The sequence below is a fragment of the Elaeis guineensis genome, chromosome 3, assembly GCF_000442705.2.
Source record: "Elaeis guineensis isolate ETL-2024a chromosome 3, EG11, whole genome shotgun sequence".
NCBI lineage: Eukaryota > Viridiplantae > Streptophyta > Magnoliopsida > Arecales > Arecaceae > Elaeis > Elaeis guineensis.
The window spans coordinates 7,269,786-7,293,350 of NC_025995.2; the positions used below are offsets into that span (position 1 = coordinate 7,269,786).

The 23,565-nt window shown below is 37.3% G+C and overlaps 1 long non-coding RNA gene across 2 annotated transcripts; it reads right to left on the reverse strand.

The window, feature by feature from the left end:
* Positions 1–223: 223 nt before the first annotated feature.
* On the reverse strand, positions 224–10,040 carry LOC105042314 (uncharacterized). 2 transcript variants are annotated; one of them, XR_012139615.1, is made up of 4 exons: positions 9,546–10,040; positions 7,821–7,900; positions 3,146–3,252; positions 224–692 (listed from the first exon to the last, which is right to left on the reverse strand). It is a non-coding gene; the product is annotated as an uncharacterized lncRNA (long non-coding RNA). The 2 variants fall into 2 exon arrangements; XR_012139614.1 differs by having other exon boundaries at positions 224–3,252; positions 9,546–10,038.
* Positions 10,041–23,565: the final 13,525 nt, after the last annotated feature.

A 23,565-nucleotide genomic window follows, 5' to 3' on the forward strand; every position in this document is an offset into this window, starting at 1 on the left:
AATTATTATGATTTATCACTGTGGATCGAAGCACAATTATTATGGATGGCCATCAAGGATTGAAACATGGTTTATGGTTCGCCGGTCACGAGCCGAAGTGTGACCATGATTAGTTCAAATTGAAAGATAATGATTGATTGAAAAAAATTAATAAAATATAATTAATAAATCGTATGAACATACGTGTGATATTATCTTTTAAATAATTTTTCCACCATCTAAATAGCATAAAATTTATTTTTTTAAAATTATTTTTTTTGGATAAATGGTTATGGGAATCGTTGTAACTAAACAATACACTTTGGTCCTCTATTTTGGATGAGCATAAACTTTGATCCTCGTCTTTCGCTTGCTGTCACTAGCAGACAATGGTTGTCCTCTCCTTCCTTTTAAATGTAAAAGACGCTTAGCTGCAGCCTCTAATCTTCCGTAGAGCGAGACGCAAGACGATGGTTTCCAACAGTATGATCGTCTTCTTGATCGCGTTACTGGCCGGGTTTTTGGGTCGCTCAATCGCTTCCTCAGCCCTCCGTCTGCGTTATATATGCTGCCATTGCCTGGCACTGGCAGTCCAATCATCCCACGTCCAGTCTCTGCCGTGCCCTCCGCGGCGGAGCATCCATTGCTGTGAACAAAGACCAGGCTCTATCCCTTGCCGATGCCTGCAAACTCCAGCCCCACGCTCTTGAACCCTGCTACAGTATTAGTTTTCCATCCATAGAGTATTCCAAGTTGTTAAAGGCATATAGTTGCTGAACCCACAAGGTTTATAACAAAATTGTCTTTTATAATTTCTTTAGTTTCTTAAAATCTTTTTCCTTTTTAATGATATATTTTCATGTGCTTTTTCCTCTCATTCTCTAAAACTCATATATACCTTGATTTAGTTGAGCAAAAAGTGTGCATGGTTTTAATAGTTTCACCACAGTTCTCCAGGCACGCTTGTAATATATATGTTTGCTCATACAATTTACGCTTCCTGATTTCAACCGTCACTTTCTTCTTGTTTCCTCAATTTCCTGCTTTGAAGACTTCAAGGCACATTTCCCAATTTTCTATTCGTTTCTATTAATTTAAACAAGTGTTCAGTATCAGTATAACTGTCCTTCTTTTTGGTGTTGATTTTTTTTTTTTTTTTTTCTGTTAGTGATGAAGAAATCTGACAAAACTTTATTGGGGCATTTAGTTATCCTGCTATATAGGGATTGCATGCATGCCAAGGCATTAGCTTGCTAATTTACTAGAAGAAGAGAACTTTTTAGTGTATGATGATTTGGAAATATAAAAGAGCAAAAGGTAACAGAGAGATCCAAGAGGTTGGAAATTGAGTAAACCAGAATTTTGTAGATTGCTTTCTCTATCAACTATGATATTCCATCTATACAAGAAATTGGGCATATATATTGATTCCATCTGAATGGCCAATTATGTCCCCTAAAATCAAATATGGTTGAGTGCCAGGTTTTGCTACAGTGCTCCTAATATTATTTTATAAAATGGCATGAGATATCTAGACCATCAATTTTATGAGGGTATTTGGAGAATTTTGTTCTTAATAGGTTAATTAGTAGGTGCAAGGTCTAATGACGATTCCACCTCCATTTCAATAAAATTACTAGTGGTAATGGCTGCAAGGGGCAGAGGAGACGACGATAGACTTTATCTTGATCTTGCAGATGGCAATGTTGGTGACTAGTAACCACCCACCATGAAAGGGAGGAGAAGGGCATTCAAAAAGAACCCTTGTCATTTAATATAATTACTAGGCAACTTGACATACGACTAGTAAAATTACTTTTGTGTACAATCAAATTTGATTTCTTCCCCTTCTCTTTAGTTAATTAAATTTATGCAGTACTATGGTTTGCTGCTCATAGATTAGAAGTGACCATAATTAGTCCAAATGCCAGAAATAAATGTTCTTGGCTCTGACCTATGCTACTTGATAATGATAAATAACTAAATCATAGTTGAATGGAACTACTAATCTGGTGATATATAATATGCATATTGAAATTGTGATTTTGGAGATATAATATATGCATTTGAGCTGCTATATTGTAAAAAAAACTCAATGTGCATATGTGTGTGTGTGTGTGTGTGTGTGTGTGTGTGTGTGTGTGTGTGTGTGTGTGTGTATATTAGATTTGTTAGGCAATTATTATTACCAAATTGTTGACCTATGAATTTTATTATTTTCACTAAATTGTTGACATATAAATCTTATTATTTTCGTAGAAATTATGTATTTCCTAAAAGCTATTTTGTATATATGGGGGATTCCTACGAAGCTCTTAGCTCGCATCATTATCTTATCTCTTTTCAGAGCCATAGGATGCCAAGCTTCATAGAGTGGATCTAGAATGTTTTCAAAAGAGTGGTAGATGCTATATTTGATATCGAATGCATATGAATCCTATATTTTGGATATTTATTTATTTATAAAGTATATTGCTTATTTTAACTTCTCATATTTTGTTATTAAGTATTTGGTTTAGATCTATAGACCAAAGATATCATGGAATTAGGTATATTCATCTATTTATATCCTCATTTATAACCATCTTCTGATATCATACATTCACATTGCATTACAGTAGTATTTTAATAAAACCAGTATCGGTTTATTAATTTTCTAATTTTGCAAGTAGCATAAGCCTTGAGCTTATTGTTTTCTTCTTCTTTTTTTTTTCATTCCGAGGGAACATGCATTACTTCAAACAACATAGTTTGGGCACAATAGGTTATTTGCTATTTTTTTGGATTTGAGATCCATTATACATGAATAGTTAAAAACCAAAAATTGCAACTTGCAAGTTTTATAGACCCTTTACAGAAAACAAATTCGTGGTACAATGTATTAGTTTGATTTATAACTTAATTAGAAATGTCCAAATTAATCTGTATTTATTTTAAACATTTAAATCAAATCAACAATCTGTGCTATATTTTTTAGTGCACGTGGTCCAAGTTATGATCATGCCATGATATATAGCTCGTAAAGCAAGAGAAGCACAAACCCTCTCGTTTTCATATAAGCACTTCCTAATTCTAGGAGCACACCAGATCTAATAAACAAAGGAGAAGACAGAAATATATTACGGATATTATAGCGCAACTCTAATATAAACACTTGGATACGCACCTGCGACCAAAATCACATTCGCGCGGATACGCACTCTGGTAGCGCCGCGTGGCTTATCCCGAGGGCAAGCAAGTTGCGTACCAACGAGGTTCCCCGCTGAGAAAGTCCTGAAGAACAAGAGGGGAAGGGGGAAGGTGGAGGCACATTGACTTGGTCAACCGTTTAGATATTTTAAATACAAGGCTAAAGAATCTTTGACATGAAGCTAAATTTGAGCGCAGACTTTCTATGGTACCCATGATGCAGCGCATGATACAATATACATACATCCATCACATGATGGATGGATGCACGCGACCACACATAGTATGCATCTCACGACATGCATCTGTACGCAGCCGTCCCACATGAGATGGATGGTGCACCACATAGTACGGTAGAAGATCCGTGCTCACAAAAGTTACATGGACTAATCGTAAATGCCTTGTGGGACGCAACGGGGTTGTGGGCCCCATATAAATCCGTTGTAAAAAAAATAAAAGTAAAAATAAAAGAGGATCGTGGAGCAAGCACTGACCAATGTGACAGTCACAGGACAAAAAGATGCCAGTAAATTGGGGAAATAAAAACTAACAATGGGCTTATGATACCAGTGAAAAAACAATCAAATAGCAAAAGATAGTTGCTACTAATAAAATAAGACTTTGCCACCATGGTTGAAACTAAACTGAATAATATCTGTTTGGATTTATTTTTATATTTAAATTTATTTAAATATTAATAAAAATTAGACCTCCAGCTAATCAATCTTGCCGTTCTCTGATAGTCTTCATAAATTGATCCAACCTTGAACCAATCAAGCTTCCCCTACTTCATATATTTATCTATAAATTAATTTTATTCTTTTTCAAGATCTTTAGGGAAGTATGGAACCAGAATTTACTTTTCTGATAATCTTTATTTGGGAAGTGTCATCTGGTATGAATTTGAGCGGATGGCCGCAAGCATATTTCATATTTTTTTTTGACTCTTTTATATTTTAAATATAAAAATAATTTTTTTTATCAACTAATTAAAATTTGAATGATCCATATTATCTTTCGAGATTTAACATTTTATTTTTTTTACAATCCCATCTGTTGGCATCATTTTTAACTCATCAAAAATATCTTAAAAATCTTGATCTTTCAAATAAAATTTGACAAAAATTTTTCAATATGAATAACATGTGCTGTTCAACTTACAGCGAGAAACAGAATTAGCAAAAGCAGCCTTATTGCGGTTAGCAAAGTCGGCATCTCAAATCCATTAAGATAAAAAGTAGTAGCATCAATCATGATGATTTTCCTTTTAAATCACTGAAACAAGAGACCATATACTTGCACCACCATAAAATGAATTAGTGAAAGATCTTCGATTATGCCGAGCTACAAATATGAAATCACCACTAATCAAATCATTGCTCCAAAATTTGTGCTCTGAATAAATCTAATCGAAGCCATAAATCACTCAACTACACTCCAAACCCATAGTTTTAACACCATATAAAGCCACAAACATATAGGTCATCAATCTCAAAACCTTAATTTTGATTTCATATAGAATGGCAAACACGCGGACCACCAATTTTCACAACCTAAAGCTTTGATTCCATGTAAAATGGTACACTACCCAGAGTAAATTGATCATGCCAGCCTAACATCCAGAATAAACACCAAACACACTAATATATTTGCAGAGAATTATCAAAAAAATTATGAAAGAAAAATATTGGAAAAGAAAAATATTGGAAAAGAAAAATAAATTTATCTAAAAAAAATAAAGATCAAAAACTCACAAAAATATCTCATAAAAGAGTCTCTATATACAAAAATAATCTCTCCTCTCTCTCTTTGATTCGATAAGGGAGAAGAAAAAATTTCTTCCACTTGCTCAACATGAATTTCTTAAAAGAAACTAAAAGATGATGGAAGAATTACAAAAATAGGGATTAAATCTTCTACTCTTTCATTGATTAATTTTTCTCTATAAATTGAGATATATAATCTCTATTTATAATTATGAGATCTATTTTTATATAGTTCAGATTTGATTACTCTTTTTATTTAATCAAGAAATGTCTATCCTTAAATAAGTTTGATTGAACTCTTCTTCCTAACTTAAATAGAACTCTATTTCTAAAAAAATATAATAAATATAAAAAATTATTAAACATATTAAAACTTTATTAAAGATAGATTTCGATTTATACATTAGCTTTGCCTTCTACTTCATCCAATTCTTTATAAATTAAAAAATAACTCACGGTCAAAGATTTTTTTAAAAAAAAGTTTCAGTTTTATCGGTCCATTTTGAAGCCCAAATAATAAAAATTTGGTTCAATTTAGCCATTAGGACTAGTGCAAAATTTTAAATCTCAAAAAAATATTTAATTTTATAAAAAAAATCATCTTAATTAGATATCATATAAGTAAGTTATAATTTTTTGAAATTTGATTTATGATTCGGTTTCCAATATAGCAAATTTTTCTCTTGGATTATGTCTTACTCTATTCATAGTAGCCAATATGATCTATATCGAGTTTTCGTAGTAATCAAAAGAGTCTATATTAAATTTAATAATATTTTTAGATATAAATAGTGATTAAAATGGTTTATACATCTCAGAAATGCACCAGCATAACTGTGCTGGCAGTGAACGCAACAATTTTCCCTATTATTGAGTAGTCCAAGGCATGCATGCAAGAGTACGATGAATTGATAGTCTGTGCACTTAAACAGGTCCTGCCAAGTATGCAAGGAGATTGGCGTAAACTGTAAGATAATTATTAAATTTTCAAGCTGGTATCAAAAAATGGGGGAAATTTTTGTACTTCAAGATATTTTTCTATTGGCATCAATGTTTTGTAAGCGAAAAGGCATGCGCTGCTTTGGGGTGCTGCCTCACACATAGCATGGGGCTGCGATAATCACAGCCATCGTGCATTGCATGGACGGCTATGATTACATATTTTTTCTTTGATACCGACAATTCTAGACCTCTATTGTTAGTCCTACTTATCGGACGGATCAATCAAGATTCAGGATGGGCCCAACCCTATACATAACTAAAATTAGCCAGGGTCGAGCCTGACCTAGCATGGGCTTTGAGCCTGCTTCCCGGGCCCGAACACAGTAGCTTCGGACATCGGGCCGGACATAGGGCTTTTCGAATCACGATACAAAGAGGGGGGAGAGGACGATGCGACAAGGTAGTGCAGTGAGGCAACGAGGAAACAAGATTAGGGATTTAAGAGTTAGGTTAGGAATGTAATTTTTACAAAACTCTAAGGATATTTAAGGAATATCATATATATAATATAATATAATATATTTATTAATTAAAATAATTGGGTTTGGATTGGACTCGAGCTGGGTTGATGCAAATCAAACAAAGTCTAGCTCACTTAAAGGATGGGCTCACACTTCTGATCCAATACAGCCTGCCAGGCTAATATATCAGACGCTAAGTCCATTCAACATATGCCAAACTTGGGCGGGCAATATAGTTTTTTAGGAGGTCTACTCAAGACCAAGGTCCGAACAATAGAAGATCAGAATTAAAGCTAATCAGGGTCCGGATCTCAAATCCAAACTCAATTCACTTTTAGTCGGGGATCAGGACTTGTAACGGACAACATATACCTAGGGATATAGAAAAGTGAATAATAAACTAAAAAGAAATCAAGTAGAGAGCAAAAAAAATTGTTCTAGAAATCACCTTGGGATCAGTGGGTCCGTCACGGACCTCTAGTCAAATTGAACTTGGATAAGGATGAAAGTAATTGAAAGTAATTGAGTAACACAGGCACATCAGCCTGATGACGAGGTTTTCTTGCAGGGCAGGGAAGGAATCTTCAGCCAGATTTGAACTTTGACAGAGAAGAGAGTAATTGGTACACAAATAAATCAGCATTTTCTTACAGGGCAAGGAAGGAGCAAAGAAGTCTTCGCACATATAAAGCAATTATAGCTTGAACGGTTGTACCTATTTATCGTGTTTGACCAACTCCCGTCGCAAGAGTGATTAGAATCAGAATCGGTGTCAAAAGGAATTAGAATGGAAATCAAAATACCTACATCCCCAATACATTTCATTTGCGATCGGAGTTGAAATCAGGATTTGAATGGACTTTGAACACTACAAAAAAAGAAAAAAAAGAGGGGGAATTGGGTTTTAAAGGATTAGAGCATTTCTGTTTCCTCCTAAATCAGAATAAAAGTAAAATTTCTTTCAACCAAATAGTTAGAATGAGAATCACTCCCAACTCTCCCCAATCAAACATATGCTAAGAGTGTACCTGTTTCAAATCCGATTAGTTTAGAACTATTTTTGAAACCTTTAACATGGAGTGTTATTCTTCAAGCATTCAGTGAAGCATTATTTTGAGGAAAATAAATAGAATATTTTAGCTTCATATGAGACTTCCATTAGAGGAGAAAAATGAGAGAAATTTGATTCTAAAGTATATAAACTCAACAATATTACCGATGGAGCATGTTCTACAATTGGGACAAAATCCATATGAAAATATATGGATAAATCATTTTTCTATTTAAATATTATATGAAAATATCTATGTAAAAAAATATAAATTTTTAGATAAATTTTTTACTCACAGAAGAACGGACTCTCAAAACTAACATATGTCTGCCATAGAAATCTTCACCATATGTCAAAAAGCAAGAGACCTACCATTTTTTTGGAGTGAAAGCTAGATGATTTGGACATCTCTTTAGGAGATTCTATTGGTGACTTGGTCTTTCCAGAACCATCTGCATACAACAAATAAGTAGTAGCAAGAATTTATTAAATTGTTTATAAAGATATGAAATGCAGCTTAACAATTTAAACATACGGGGAAAATTGCATAAATTTGGTTTCCTTAGGATAGGGAATCATGCTTGGCAAGTAATTGTCAGCTAGAAATTTGACATAACTTGGACTTATATTATGTGGTACTTGAAACTACATATTGAAGCAGATCAACATTTGATCTACGTTCCGGCAGCGGGAACCTCTGGGTTCGGCTGAAGTGACCGATGGGCGCAAAGCACTGTGGAGCCGGCAGGCTTCCTTGACTCCACTTAATTCTACATAATCTTCTGTAGTTATTTGTTTGGGTACGTTCTTCTCTGTAACCTCTGCCCTCGTACTCTGTTCTTCTCTGTACGCTTAGTCTTCTGTAGTTATAGGTTTGGATGCTGGGTCTTCCAGCAACTCTGTTCTACGTTCTTCCATTTGCTTCCCTGTCACCTCTTTCCTTGTATTCTATTCTTTTATATAATACAGAGGAAGGTATCTTACTTCCTCCACTATCCATTAAATCAAAAAAAAAAAAAAAAAGACATTTGTTCTACATGAACATGTGGATCGGATCGTCTTCAGCAGTACTTGAAACTAAAATGTATCATGAATACTTTTTGGCATGACTGCAACTATTTTCCAATGATGAAAGTACTTAATGGTTGAAACTAAAGTCGAAGCTCTAATATGATTTAGCAAGATAGCGTATCACTACTAGGCAATTCTTAGATGTCAGTTTCTGCTGACTCTATTGCAATCTCATATAGTACTCTGTTGAAAAATCAGATGTGACCTAGTTATTCCATCACTATTGATAAATTTTAGTTTTTCATTGGCGTAATTAGACCAGTAGAGCTGTGCATAGTTTTATAGTACAGTATTACAAAGATCATGCTTCCAAAGAATGAAATACTCAACTATGTTTGATTTTAGTGTACATAATTGGCCATTCAGATGGAATCAATATGTCCAATTTCATGCATAAATAGAATATCATACTTGACGTTCAAAGTGATCTACAAAATTCTGGTTTGCTCAATTTCCAACCTCTTGGAAGTCATCTAGTTCTCATCTAGTTAATTAGCAAGCAAATGCCTTGGCATGCAATCCCTATCCAGTGTATCAGGATTACTCAATGCCCCATGAAAGTTTTGCCGCATTTCTTCACCACTAACAGATGTCTGGGGAAAGAAAAAAAATCAACACCAAAAAAAGGACAGATATGCTGGTACGAAACAGTTGTTTACATAGAAACGAATTCAAAATTATTAGAACTAAGCTAATATTTATAATTTCCTTTTATCTTTTTCCACACTTTTCACGATTTCCATATGCTTTTTCAGTGTTTTGCCACACTCTGCTATCATTACCTCAAAATTTTGGGAACCCATTAAGATTGGAGAATTCGCTGTCCCGGTGATTTACATAAGAAACTGAAGGCTACAAAGCAAAATCTTGGGTAACCATGCAAATATATCATTATAAAGAAATATATATATATATATATATAGGAAAGAAAAGAAATTATAAAGACCATTTTGTCATAAACCTTGTGGGTTAAGCAACTATATGAATCTAACAAATTGGGATAATCTATGGGTGCAAAACTAATACCGTAGCAGGGGCCAAGAGCGTGGGGCGGGCGGTTGCAGGCACCGGCAAGGGATAGAGCCTGGTGTTTGTTCACAGCAATGGATGCTCCGCCGCGGAGGGCACGGCAGAGACACCGTGGGTAGGATGATTGGACTGCTAGTGCCAGGCGATGGCAGCGAAGCCGGCCCCTGGAGATCGGGAGCGACTTCACAGTCCGGGGAATCGGAGGGCTGAGGAAGCGATTGAGCCACCCAAAAACCCGACCAGTTACGCGATCAAGAACACGATCATACTGTTGGAATTACCATCGTCTTGCGTTTCCGGTCATGAGATCTTTGGGATCCCAATGGAGGCTGCAGCGTCGCGAATATGCTAGACTCGTTATTTATAAATCCCCTTCCCCATGGAGAAGTTATAGCCTGGCAGACCAGCGCAAATCTCGGAGCATGTGCACGGTGGATAACATGCAATTGGGAATTTGTGAAATACAAGGGTTAATGTGGCGTGTTTTCCGCCATGGGGCTTGGGTGGTCTGCCTTGGTGTGGTCCAGGCAATAACTTCCCGTGCTCCTTTATCCTATTGACTAGTATATGAACAAAGTCTTTGTAAAATTACTAATACGCTTTGGCATAGGTTGAAATGGATAGTATTGTCATAAATTTTTATCTTGGATCAGTTTGGTTGGAGCAGGATGGCAATAGCAAGACCTATAAAATAAGTTTCTCGTTGAAGTTGGCTTCAATAGAAATCATTCGATGCTTAAGTCAGAAATTTAAAATAAATGAGAAAAAGTATATGAAAGAGATTGCATACCTGGGTCTCCTATTCATCTCTATTTATAAATAGATGTGAGAGCCATAAGAAAGAAGAGTCATTGAAGGCCATCCCAACCGCTTCGGACGTGCTACTTCGAGATCTCTAGACTGATCCTCTGAAATTTGGTGATTGTTGTTGCGTTATCCGGCTTGTAGCTAGTTGTTCCCAATGACCATGTGATTTAAAAAGAATATGCTGAAACTTCCAACTAACCCTTCAAGTATGTTAGTGTCTTTGGCTTAGGCAGCAGAGAGTTTCTATCCGTAACATATGCCCCCTACTTTCAAGTTTAGCCAGAATTGGATCAATGAAGGTAGTAGACTAGATCAAATCCATTGAGGACATGCGTCAAATGCTTGAGTTCTTAGTCAGAATAACATGTCCATGTCGCTTGGGCAAGATGAAGCATCGCATCATCATGATTAACTAGGAGCTGTCATTGACTTTTGGACATACGTGGTTTTCTACTTGAGTATTTGAGCGTGATGGCTTCAAAGATCCTTCATGGTTAGCCCTCGCTTCTCGCACGACCATGGCTTTCTCATTGACTAAGCTTGTTTTAGGAATGAAGGGCCTTCGAAGGTCCTTTAGGTTAGTTCTCGCTTCTTGATCGCCAACGGTTTTGGACCAAATGGCTTGGATTTGTGGGCTTTAAGGGTTCTTTATGGTTAGCTCTCGCCTTTTGCACGACCAAAGCTTTCTTGTCGATTGAGCTTGTTTAAGAACGAGAGGCCTTTGAGGATCCTTTAAGTCAACTCTTACTTCTTGGTTGCTGAGTTCTTTGGCCTGGATAGCTTAGATTTGTAGGCTTCAAGGATCTTTTGTGGTTAGCCCTTGCTTCTCGAATGATCAAGACTTTTTTCGTTGGCTGAGCTTGTTTAGGAATGAGGGGCCTTCAAGGATCCTTTAGGTTAGCCCTCGCTTCTTGATCGCCGAGGTTTTCGGCTTGAATAGTTTAGATTTGTAGGCTTCGAGGGTTTTTTAGGTTAGCCCTCACTTTTCACACGATCAAGGCTCTCTCGTCGGCTAAGCTCATTTAAAAATGAGGGACTTTCGAGGGTCCTTTAGGTTAGCCCTCATTTCTTAGCCATCGAGATTTTCAGACTAGATGTTGTCATAGAAATGATACCTATAATCATCTACAAAATTTGTGGATTAGGGAGAAAAAGAAACTTTTTATTGAAAGTGTTCGTTTACACTTATTGATAGTACATTCGTAGATTGTCCAAATTACAAGATTGCCGTAATAAAGTTTTATCTAGTTGCGTCAAGCAGTAGGTTCTAGGTCTGATGATCTCATCCACTTGGTAGGGATCTTCCTAATTGAGAGATAGCTTTCCTAATTCATTTGATTGAGATACCTCGGCCCGACGTAACACCAGGTCACCGACCCTAAACATTTTGCCATGATTTTGAGAATTGTAGTATCGTGCAACCTTGTGTTGATAGATTGCCATCCTTACTCGAGCTTTTCCTTGAACTTTTTCGAGTAAAGCTAAGTTTGCTATGAGCCATTCTGGATTATTTTGTTTGTCATAGTTCTTGACCCACAATGAGAGAAGTCTTATTTCTATAGGAATGACCGCCTCTATCCCAAAGGAGAGGTTAGAGGGATTGGGTCTCTTCGATGGATATTTTCTGTGTGGTTTGGTATGTCCAAAGCACATGATAAAGCTCATCGGCCCATGATTCTTTGGCATGATCTAATCTAGATTTCAAGCCATGTAGAAGAGTTTGATTAGTTATTTCAGCTTCTCCATTGGCTTAGAGATAGCCTATTGATGTGACATAATGTGAGATGCCCAAGTCCCAATAGAACTCAACAAACCAAGCACCTGTAACTTGATGGTTGTTATCTGTGATCAGCACTCATGGAAGACCGCATCAGCATATGATGGACTTCCAAGTGAAGTCCTTTATCATTGCTTCGGTGATGTGGGCCCGGGGTTTGACTTCCATCCACTTAGTGAAATAATTAATGACGATAAGCAAAAACTTACATTGGCCCAATGCTTAAGAAAATGGTCCGAGGATATTCATCCCCCACTACACAAAGGGTTAGGAGTCAGTGGTGTGGCAGATTGGTGTAGGATGTGTTGGGCAAAATCCGGTACCACCTAGTTGCGGCAGAAAAAAAAAGATATAAAATAAGAAATACAATCAAATATGTGGATCAGCCAAAGGCTCACTTTCATGGGGCATGCAAGCTTCACCATGAGAAAAGAAAAAATTTACAAGAGAAGATCATACTCTCAATCCTCATACACCAATTTCTCTCTCTCAACAAGAAATACTCTTTCACAAAAGCTCTCTCTTTAGGAGATCCACTAAAATGATTGCTATTCGCTGCCTGACAGTCTGTCTGAAAGACCCCCAACTTTTACTCTCAATCGACTCTCGATCTACTATTGCTGCTCAGGGTTCTGTCGAACTCCTTTGTTACCACATGTTTCTCTCTATTGTCCACAGGATCTCTTAAAGATCTTAAACCGAGCCTAGATCGGAGATAGAACTCTAACAGAACTCAAAAAACTCCCTGCACCATTCGATCAAAGCCACAATGCCTCTCAGACCATCTAATTGTGCAACAGCATGATAAACAGAGCTGTAGACTGTGGTAGACCACGAGAAATCAAAAGAAAAATGCCTCCGATCCATGGTGGACCATGAGAAGCATTAGGAAAACGGACTCCTGGTCCATGCAGGTCCGCATGGACCACGCCGACCTCTCTGGCATGATTGACTGCGGTATGCCATGCCCTGGGCCTCCCGTGCATGCTCGCTGGGTCACGCCCATGTCTGGCCTGTGCATGATCGTGCGTGCCCGCCTGGGCCATGCTTGCTGTTGGCCCACGTGTGCCCGCTATCGGCTCGTGAGTGCTCGCATGCACCTGGGCTGGCCCGTGTGCTGGCTTGGGCCTAGCCCAGTTGTTGGGCCGGGGGCTGTGGGCTACCTTCTTGAGCTTCTTCGCATGGGCTTCACTGTGGTGGGATCCTCTTCACGCTGTGGTTTCATCTGTGGATCGAATTTGAGATATTTTTTTCAACAATGCTCCACCTCGACTTGACATTCGGCCTCCTCCTAATCTTGAGAGCTTTCTGGATGATCTTACCCCTATATCCTGGGGCATATGTCTGCTGATCATGGATGGACAAATATTGGAGTCGACGCAGGCCACTCGATCTCATTTTTGTCATATACTATACTCCTCCTGATCTGAGATCTATTTAGGGTAGCCTCCTGCGGTAATAGAAACTTCACCTTACGATATCACCTGTCATCCCCCTGAGTCTCATGTCTCATGTCCGATCCACTTGCACCTGAAGCTCTACCTTGTATTGGACTCCCATTGATTTCTGAAGCTCCACCTCGCACTGGACTTCCTATCAAGAGGTAATGTTCTCCATATATTCTTATCCTTATCACAATCCTACTGCCATGCAAAACTTTTAGGGTTCCTCCATTAGCTCTCCATCTATAGTCGATCGAATCCAGTCTGCTCAGTGAGATCAGATTTCTTCTGAAATTGGGTATATATCGGATCTCACTCAATTTTTTTAACTATTCCATCATGTATACCTTCATGCTGACGGTCTCGATGCCTTTGATCGCATGGCTCGATCCATTCGATAAGTAAACAGCGCTCTCACTGCTCTTTTGAGAGTCAAACAATTCTTCTCTACAACACATATGATGTAAAAATACAAAATATATAATCCACTGATGGAAAGAAATAGATACCTCATCTGAGACCAGAAAAACATCATTGCTGTCTTCTCTATCACTACCTGCCATCATCATGGTAGCCTTCATCCGATCTCTTTATTATGGGCAATCTCTGATTAGATGTCCTAATTCATCACACCAATAATATTTGATCTTGCTCGAGTCTCTCATTCTAGATTTGGACCACTCACATTGCGATCCTCTATTGCTTCGTCTTCTACCACCATCACCTCCAGTCACCATCAAAGCTGAGTCACCACCTGAACTCGAAGTCTGGTTCTCTTGTCCAAGAATCTCATTCTGGAGTAGTGAAAAAACAACCTCTTCCATCTTGATGATGCTCTTCTTCACTAGAAGAACAATCACCAAAGACTCAAAAGAAGAGAGAAGCGATGAAAGCAAGACCAACATCCTGGTCTTCTCCTCAATTTTCTCACCAATGTTGAAAAGGTCGGTGAGGATCTTTTGAGAGTTGCTGAGATGCTCTTGCATACTCTATCCCTCACTCATCCATAGCTGATAGAACTGCTTTTAGAGGAAAAGCGCATTGGTGAGTGACTTCGTCATGTATATCTTCTTGAGCTTCGACCATATAACCGTTAGAGAAATCTTGCCAAACACATGGATCACTATGTTATCTGCTAGGTACAAGCAGATCGTACTCACCACTTACATCTGGAGCCATCTTCAATCCTTCACCTTCATGGTGGCTAGCATCTTCTCGCACAAAAGAGCATCGATCAACCCTTACTGGATGAGCACATCCTTCACCCTCGCTTGTCATAAAGAGAAATTACTCTTTCCATCAAACTTATTGATTTCTATCTTGATTATGCTAGACTTCTCCATCTTCTTCAATCTTGATCACCACTGTCATAACTTGCACTCTGGCACCACCTAGCTCTCATACCACTTGCTGAGCAGGATCCGATATCACCTAGTTGTGGCAAAAAAAAAAAATAAAATAAAAAATATAATCAAATACGTGGATCAGTCAAAGATTTGTCTCTACGGAGCATGCAAGCTTCACTATGAAAAAAAAATTTATAAGAAAAGATCACACTCTCAACCCTCGTACACCAATCTCTCTCTCTCAATAAGTACTCCCTCACAAAAGCTCTCTCTTTAGAAGATCTCTTGAAATGACCGTTATCCACTGCCTAATAATCTATCTGAAGCATTCTTGTACTTTTACTCTCTATCGACTCTTCTCGATCTACTGCTGCTACTCAAGGCTCTGCCGAACTCCTCTATTACCATGCTTTTCTCTCTGTTACCCATAGGGTCTAATAAAGACCTCAAACCGAGTCCAGATCGAAGATAGAACTCTAACAGGACTCAAGAAACTCCTTGCACCATCTGATCAAAGCTGCAATGCCTCTTGGGCTGTCTACTCACGCATGCATGATAAATAGAGTTATAGACCATGATACACTGCAAGAAACCAAAAGGAAAATGCCTCTAGTCCTTGGTGGACCGTGAGAAGCATTAGGGAAACGGTCTCCTAGTCTATGCGTTCTGCATGGACCGTGCCAACCTCTCTGGCACGGTAGACCGCAGTACACTATGCCTTGGGCCTCCTGCATGTGCTTGTTGGGCCGCACCTGCGGCTGGCCCATGGATGCCCACCTGGGCCGCATGCCAGCTTGGGCCGTGCACCCGCGGCCGGCCCACATGCACCTAGGCTAGCCCGTGTGCTGGCCTGGACCGTGCCCAGCTGCTGGGTGGGGCCCTATTGTAGGCCCCCCTAGCCATGGGCTACCGTCCTGGGCTTCTTCGCATGGGCTTCATTGTGGTGGGTTCCTCTTCATGCTATGGTTTCACTTGTGGGTTGAATTTGAGGTATTTTTCTCAATAGAATGTTCATGTTCTGCTGGCACTGGTTTCACCATTTGGTCAAGTTAGCTGCATCCTACTATACAGTGGATTAGTAGTATCCTTGCCAAAGTACTTTGTAGGCTAGCAACCTACTCTTCAAATAATTTCTGTATATCCTCTCGTGTACCTCTTATAGAGCGTAATCAGCCTTAGAGGGACATAGGTACTTGAAGAGAGATAAAGAAAAAGACCTCCTGCACATCTTGCCTTCATAGAGGACATAGTGGCATGCCTAGTTTTTGAGTTTCTATGCTTCCTTTGGATCCATCGTAGCATCCCATCTCCGAGGAAGTAGACCAGTGGGTCTATCTAGCTCAGCTCGCCATCAATCTATAACATTGAAATGGACTCTTCGATGCTAGATCTTTTCACAACTTCAAAGAAAGATTCTTTGAGTATGTCTCCTGATGCCGAAGTCACCAGCTTAGATAGTAAATTGGCTTAGAAGTTTTTTGACTTCGATACTTGCTGAATATCAAAGCTAGTGATATGGAGATCAGATCTTTTATCTTTAGTATGTATCTCATCATATTTTCCTCCTGGGCTTCATAGTCTCTTTAGACTTGATTGACGACTAGCTGGGAGTCGTTGTACACCTTTAGGTTTCGTACATCCAATTCCTTCGCTATTTTGAGCCCGATGGTGAAGGCCTTCTATTCTACTTTATTATTGGTGATCGAAAACTCAAAGCATAAGGCATACTCCATGATGAGTTCTCTTGGTCTGGTGAGGATCAGGCTTGCTCTTGACTCAGTGGAGCTTAATAACCTATCCACATACATGACCCATAGTTCCTCAGGCTCTTCTTTTGGTGGCTCTTCCTTCGGTGGCTCACCTTCCTTGGGGCCCTCCTTGAGAATTGTACATTCCAAGATGAAGTCAACTAGTATCTATGCTTTGATGGAAGGATGGGATCAAAATTTTACATCAAACTCCATGAGTTTAGTCTTCCATTTTGCTATAAGATCTGATGTATCTGGCCAATGCAGGACTGGCTTCAAAGGCTGATCAGTTAGGAGCACTATAGTGTGGGTCTGAAAGTTGGGTCAGAGCTTTCAAACTGAGATAATGAGGGCATAGATCAACCTCTCGAGCCTCATGTACTTGGTCTTTATATCATGAAAGGTTTTATTGATATAGTAGATTAGCCCTTGAATCTTATCTTCTTCATGGACAAGTATCGAGCTTATTATGGTTGGTGAGATTGCCAAGTAGAGGTATAGTTCCTTATTTAGCTCTAGTTTGCTAAGGAGTAATGCTGAATCAAGATAATTCTTTAGCTCTTCGAATGCCTGCTAGCTTTCTTTGATCCACTTCAAGTCCTTTGGTTGCTTCATGATCTTGAAGAAGGGGAGGCAGCACTCAGTCAATCTAGAGACGAATCGATTGAGGGTGGCTATCTTACCCATGAGGTATTGGACCCCTTTATTAATTTTGATGGATTCATTTTTTGTACAGCCTTGATCTTTTCGTGATTAGCTTTGATGCCTTGATGTGATACCATGAAATCAAAAAACTTCTTTAAGGCATCCCCAAAAGTACACTTCGTCAGGTTTAATTTCATTTGGAATTTACAGAGAGGATTTTCTTAAGGTCAACGATGCAATTTTTTGAGGTCTAACTTTTAACAAGCATATCATTCACATATACCTATATGTTCTGAGCAATCTATTTTTTGAAGATTTTGTTTACCAGTTGTTCATAAGTGGCATCTGTATTTTTTAAGCCAAATGGCTAATCCCGTAATAAAGGAGATCTTGGTCAATAACAAAGATAATTTTGTCCTTATCTTGAGCCACCATCTGGATTTAGTTATAGTCAAAGAAAGCATCCATGAAGGTGAGAAACTCACAACCCGATGTGGCGTCCACCAGTTAGTCGATCTAAAATAGAAAATAGCTATCCTTTGGCCAAGCTTTATTTAGGTCAGTGAAGTCTATACAGATCCATCACTTTTCATTCATCTTCTTAACAAGGACTACATTCACGAGCCAATCCAGATAAGTCACTTCTCTGATGAAGCTGGTGCTGATTAGTTTGTCTACTTCTTTGGTGATGGCTTTCTGCCGCCCTAGGGTGAAGCTTTGTTTCTTCTACTTGATGGGTCGGTGTGCTGGATCTATATTTAGCCAGTGCATCATAATTTCAAGTTCAATGCTTTGTATATTAGTGGATGACCATGCAAAGACATTGGTATTTTCCTACAGAAAGAAAGTGCACTGGTTTCTGATTACCTCATTTAGATTCGACCTAAGATCCTCTGCTGGTCCCCTATGTTCTTCGATTAGTTTAACATGGATGTCTGGCCCTTCAATAGAAAGAGTGTTGGGTAGCCTTACTCCCTAGAGGGCGATTGTATGGCAGTGCCACGCTAGTGCCTGATCTCCTCAGACCTCTGACCCCATGCCTCGTCAAAAACTTCATCAACAGATGGTAGGTTGATACCATAGCATGAAGGGCATTCAACCTCAACCTCTCAAGGATGGCAATGTATGCCAAGGTTGCCCCAACCACCAAGAAGTCGATTTAGATAGTGAATTGGCATGGCTCCTGACCAACGGTGACTGGCAAGATAATGACCCCTTCAACAGTTATAGCATCTCCAGTGAATCTTATAAGTGGGGAGCCTATTCTATCCAACTGATCTAAGAAAATACCTATTTTAGAGAATGCATCATAAAATAAAATATCGATCGAACTTTCATTATCCACTAGGATGTGGCGTATATCACAATTAGTAATGTTTAAAAATATAACCGCCGCATCATTATGCAGGAACTAGAACCCTTTTGCATCTTCCTAAGAGAAAGTGATAGCTTCATCAAATCTTCACCTTTTGGCCATCTCTCCAAGTCCCAATCCATCGTGCCCCCCAGTGATGGCATTAATTATCCAAATCATTGGTTAGTTTTCTAGCTCCTTTTGAGGTGGTCTTGGCATGTCATCATGCTACTCCTTCTTGTGCTGAATGAAGCAGTCTAGTCAGCTGCATCGAATAAACTCCTCAATTTCATCTTGGAGTTAGATGCAATTTTGATGTTGTGGCTGTGATCGCAATGGTAGAGACAATACTTATTTTGGTTATGTTGATCTGATCGAGACTGCATTCTTCTTACCTCAGTAAGCTGCTCCTAGATCTCCATAAGCACTTGAGTCCTGGATGTATTTAGAGGAGTGTAATTCATGAACCTCCTTTATGGCGATAGGCGCATCCTTGGCGATGATGGATGTGTTGCCCTTTGGGGCTTCTAGGTCATTGGCTCCAAGGAGGAGTTTGGATCATCGGCATCAGGGGGGGTCTTGGATCATAGTCGACTTCATAGGGGATCCTCACAAATCGGTGAGAGCTTCGGATCTTCTTTCTTTTCCTCACTCATGACATCGATTGATATCCCATGCATCTTGAAGGCTTCTTCGGCTCAGACATACTTTTCAACCCGATCTAGCATCTCAATGAAGTTCTTCAGATATTTCTTTTTTAGTGAGAAGAGGAGAGAGTTCTTCTAAAATCCACCCTTCAGGATGATCATTTCTATCGATTGGTCTAGGTCGCATACTTCCAAGGTGGCCATATTAAAATGGTTCACATAGGCTCAAAGGGATTCTCCTTCTCTCTACTTGATGTTTACTAGAGAATTAGATCTCTGGTGCTATCTCTTGCTGCTGATGAAGTGGATCACAAATGACCGACTTAACTGATCGAACGAATGAATGAAATCTGACTTCAAACCTGAATATCAATTTCGAGCCACCTTTTTGAGTGTGAAAGAAAAGGCTCGGCACAGGATTCTATCATTTGCTCTATGAAGGAGCATGAGAGCCTTGAAGCTCTCCAAATAGTCCATTAGGTCGATCAGCCTATCATAGATTTTTAATTATGGCATCTTGAAGTTGGTAGGCAGTAACTCCTGCATGATCCTATTGCTAATGGATAGATTGATGCAAAAACTGGCTCCTTTGTTTCGATCAAAGGCCTAATGTCACAATGCCTCGATTTGTTGGTTTATCCCTTGACGTTCACATCATGGGCTGTATAGACCTCTATGTGGTGCGATGAAGATCAGCTTAAAGTAGATCCCTTATCGGAGTTAGTGGTGGGAGAGTCTTCTCTATTCGGGACTCCTAGATCGACTTAATCGTATCTGCCTTCCCTACTCCAGACTATATGGGGGAGGTTGAGGCGGTTGCTGCTAAAGCACTTCCTGCATGGGATTTGGTTGCTACATGGCGTGGACTGCTACGGTCAGTGCTTGTACTTCGTCGGTCAATGCATTGAGCTGATCCTAATTTACTCTAGTGGCCAGTTAGGAAGGCTGCGACGGAGTATGATTTTTTATCAGATCTCCAATTGGTCTGGTCGCTGTAGCATTAGAATATTATGAGGAGGTTTTATGCAGCCGTACTGTTGTTGGTCTATGCTCCTTTTCAAAAGTGGGCCTAGACCCTTCCTCTAGCATCAATCTGTCGCTGTAAATTTTTACTGTAGGTCAGTTTGACTAGAGTTAGGCAGTGACTGTAGGATGACGATAGTAGAAGATGATGGCAAGACTTACAAAATAAATTCCTAACTAGGGTTGGCTCTGGTAGGAATTCTCCGACGCTCCAGTCAAAAGTCTAAAATAGATTGAAAGGAGTGTATAAGGGAGAGATTGCATACTTGGGGGTCTTCTATTCACCTCTACTTATAGATAGAGATTAGAGTCATGAGAAGAGAGAGTCGTTGAAGGCCATCCCGACCACTTCGGGCATTCTACTCCGAGTTTCCTGGACTGATCTCCCAAGATTTAGTAGTTGTCATTGCCCTATCTGGCTTGTGGCTGATTATTTTCAGTGGTTGCATGATTTGAAAAGAATATGTGAGAACTCCCGATCAATCCTTCTAGGTATATTGATCAAGGTCAATTAATCCTCCTTGGGATCAATGGAAGAAGGGGTCGGTTGAAGCATGGGTCGACGGTCAATGCATGGGTCAGCTGTGACTAAGGTTTGCTAGTATCATCGGCTTAGGCATACTTCTCTATTTTCCATGGGCAAAGCCCAGGAAGAACAATAACTTGGTAATACGAAGAGAAATGTGCGGCATGCCATCGGTACAAGACTAGATATTCAAAGAAAATAAGATTGGATTTGGACTTGCCTTAAAACTTTAAGGACTTTTGGATTATAAAATTACTACTTCTACAAAATCTAAAAGAAATACAATTCAAAAGTAAAGTGATAAAGATCAAGAAAGTTGCAAGAAAGGATAAAACTGGAGTCTTTTATTAGTTTTTCTTATGCCTTTCTAATATTGTTACATTTATCTTAAATAAAATTGAAATACAGTTATCCACCACTTATCTACTCCTGCATAACTATTTCTCTTTTAAAATGATTTTTGGCATTACTTTTTTTTTCCTTTGGATCATCCATATGTTTCTTTTCTTTGCATCAATTTCACTTGCCAGTTCACCAAACTCAAACAATTTATAGATGTGATTTCATGGTACAAACAAGTTAGCAAAGATTTTCTATCCGCAACAGATAGAATGTTAGAAAAGGGATAGACAAATTTATCCTCATCAGGGTAAATAATAAAATTTTAATTCACAAAAAAATATGGAAAACTAATGAATAATAATCTCATTCAATTTGCATAGGCCTGTGCCTTGTATGTGCATCAACAAATAACAAATTTTGGTTGGTGCTAGAACCTTAGGTCCTAGTCCAACTACTATATTGGACCCAGTATTGATAGCCATAATTTTAAGGATACTTGGTCTAATCACATATTTAAAAATATTATAGATATGTATATGTAAATTGATTCAATATTTAATAGTATTTTTTTTGATCTTTAATAAATAGGATCTGTTCTTTTGTAGATAAATATCATGAAAAAAATGATTAATTTTTTTATTGACCAACTTACTCATGTTTTCATAATTTTCAAGATGGATAAGTTACTTTTCTATAGATAGCATTTATTCATAAAATAAAAAAAAATTTATCCATCTAAAAGGTGGCTAAATTATTTTTTCATCAACTGAGAAAGTAACCCATTTAATTCATTCCTAATATACTATTAACCATATAATAATATAATATAATATAATATTTATATAATAAATTATAATAATATGATATATTATTATATATAATAATATTATATTATATTATATTAATATAAGATATTAATATAATATTATATAATATTATAATATATTATATTATAATAATATATAATAATAAAATAAAATAAAATATTAATATTTTATAATATAATATAATAATAATATAATATAATATAATAAATAAAATAATATATAATAATAAATATATTATATTACATATTTATATAACATGATAATAATATAATAATAGAGTATAATATATTATATATAAATATTTATAATATATTATAATAAATAATAATATTACATAATATATAAGTATATTATATTATAATAATATATATAATAAAATAGTATAATATATTAATATTTTATAATATCATATTATAAATAATAATATAGCAATATAATGTATGATAATATATTATAATGATATAATATATAATAATAAAATATAATAGTTATATAATATATTATAATAATATAATAATATAATATATTCTTATATATTATATATATTTATATAATATAATACAATATAATATATTACATTATATATTCATATATTTTAATATAATAATATAATTATATATTATATTATATTATATATATTTATAAAATACTATAATAATAATATAATATATTTTATATATAATAGTATATATTAATATAATATAATATATTATAATATATGATTATATATAATAATATTATATAATATATTATATTATACTAATATAAAATATTAATATAATATATAATATTATAATATATGAATAATATAATATAATATAATATAATATTTATATAATAAAAAATATTATAAAAATATAGATAAATCATAGCAATTTATCCAAAAAATAGTAACACAAAAAAACATGGGTAACAGATTTTTAAGCATTTTTCAATGCATAAAAGAATATGAATAAATTATTTTTTATTGTTGGTGCTAAAGTTCGTTGACGTCGGATTCGTTGGAGTTACAGGTGTGAGCAGGGCCTTCGAATGGTGTACCTGTAAAAAATTTGGATCAAAAAGTATTTCAATGGAGATCCTCTGACGCTCAAGTTAGCTAGTAGAACCAACGGATAGAGGAGCGTGGGGCTTAAAAAAAATTACGTACCTAGGGTCTCTCTTTTTATCTCTTTTTATAGATAGAGATCGAAGCCATGGTTGGCAGGTAGGTTGGCACGATTATGCAAGACTTGAGGTAGATTTTGCATAATACACCAACTGTTTGAGAGATTTCTACATCGTGAAGATCATGGTTGGCTTATCTGCTCCCTGATAGTTGTTATCTGATTGGTGCTGACTTTTTGAATTTTGATTTGGTCGGTTCAGACCGATCAGGGCTTGATGTTGGCTGATGATGAGTCGAAACTATATGTTGGCTGACTAGGAGTCAATACTAAATTATGGATGACCAAAGGTTGGTGCTGAGAGTTGCTCGTTGGGGGATCGATCAAAGATACTAGCCGATCAAGGGTCAGTATTGTACATTCACCG